The sequence below is a fragment of the Suricata suricatta genome, chromosome 12 (assembly GCF_006229205.1).
Source record: "Suricata suricatta isolate VVHF042 chromosome 12, meerkat_22Aug2017_6uvM2_HiC, whole genome shotgun sequence".
Lineage (NCBI taxonomy): Eukaryota > Metazoa > Chordata > Mammalia > Carnivora > Herpestidae > Suricata > Suricata suricatta.
This window is the reverse complement of record NC_043711.1, coordinates 16,665,035-16,666,911: the sequence shown is the minus strand read 5'-3', so window position 1 is coordinate 16,666,911 and position 1,877 is coordinate 16,665,035.

The following is a 1,877-nucleotide window of genomic DNA, read 5'->3' as shown; positions in this document are numbered from 1 at the left end:
AGTTATACAATGTTCAACTATATTTCTAAAACTTCAGAAAATCAAAATTGTTTTAAAAAAGGAATAGTTATTGGACTTTGTCAAATGCTTTTTCTGTATCTATGACATGATCATATGATTTTTCTTAGTCTGTTGATGTGATGGATTACATTAACTGATTTTCAAATGTAGAGCCAGCCTTTCATACCTAGAATGAATCCTACTTGGTCATGGTGTATATAATTCTTTTATACATTGTTGGATTCAATTTGCAAATTTTTGTTAAAGATACTTGCATCTATGTTCTTGAGAGATCTTGGTCTGTAGTTTTCTTTTCTTATAATATCTGTATCTGGGGTTGGTGTTGGGACAATGCTGGCGTCATAGGATGGGTTAAGGAAGTATCCTCTCTGTTTCTATCCTTTGAAAGAAATTGTGGAGGAGGGCACCTGGGTGGCTCAGTTGGTTAAGCATCAGGTCATGATCCAGAGGTACATGGGATTGAGCCCCACATCAGGCTCTGCTCCAACAGGATGGAGCCTGCTTGAGATTCTCTCTCCCTGTCTCACTGTCTGTCCATCCTCTGCTCATGCTCTCAATCTCTAAAAATAAATAAAATAAAATAAACCGTAGAGAATTGGTATCATTTCTTCCTTAAATGTTTCATAGTATTCATCAGTGATTGCATCTGGGGCCAGTGCTTTCTGTTTTGGAAGGTTATGAATTATTCACTCAATTTGTTTAATAGATATTGGCCGATTCAGGTCATCTATTTCTTCTTGTATGAGTTTTGGCAGATTGTGTTTTTCAAGGAATTGGTCTATTTCGTCTAGATTATCAGATTTGTGAGCATAGAATTATTCATAGAATTTCTTTATTTTCTATGGGATCTACAGTGATGTCCTCTCTTTTATTTCTGTTATCAGTAATCTGTGTCTTCTTTTTTTCTTAGTTAACTTTGCTAGAGGCTTATGAATTTTATTGATATTCTAAAAGATCCCGCTTTGGATTTAATTGATTTTTTCTTTTGTTTTCCTGTTTTCCATTTCATTGATTTCTGCTCTAATCCGTATTTCCTTTCTTCTGCTTACTTTGAATTTAATTTGCTCTTCTTTTTCTAGTTTCCTAAGGTGGATTATTAGATGATTGATTTTAGATTTTTCTTCTCCTCTAATATATATGCATTTAATGGTATAAATTTCCCTATGAGCACTACTTTCACTGCATCCATAAATTTTAATGTTATGTTTTAATTTTCATTTCATTTAAAATATGCTTAAATTTTTGTTGAGATTTCTTCTTCGACCTATGTGTTATTTAGAAGTGTATGCTTAGGGGCACCTGGGTGGCTCAGTCAATTAAGCATCCAACTCTTGATGTCAGCTCAGGTCATGATCTCATAGTCAGGAGAGTGAGCCCCATGTGGGGCTCTGCACTGGGCATGGAGCCTGCATTCTCTCCCCCACTTTTGTGCATATGCTCTCTCTCTCTAAAAGATAAAAAAATAATAAAGTAGATTTCTTAAAAATAACCTATACTTGAATCTTGTTTTTTGATCCATTCTGATATTCTATTTTAATTGGTGTATTTTGGGCATTGTCATTCAAAGTGACTATTGACAGACTTAGATTAATATTTACCACCTCATTAATGTTTTCTATTAGTTGCCTTTGGTTGTTTTTTTTATTCTTTTTTTTTTAATGTTTTTTATTTATTTTTGATACAGAGAGAGATAGAGCATGAGAGGGGAGGGGCAGAGAGAGAAGGAGACACAGAACAGGAAGCAGGCTCCAGGCTCTGAGCTAGCTGCCAGCACAGAGCCCGACACGGGGCTAGAACCCACGAACGTGAGATCTGACCTGAGCCGAAGCCGGAGGCTTAACCGACTGAGCCACTCA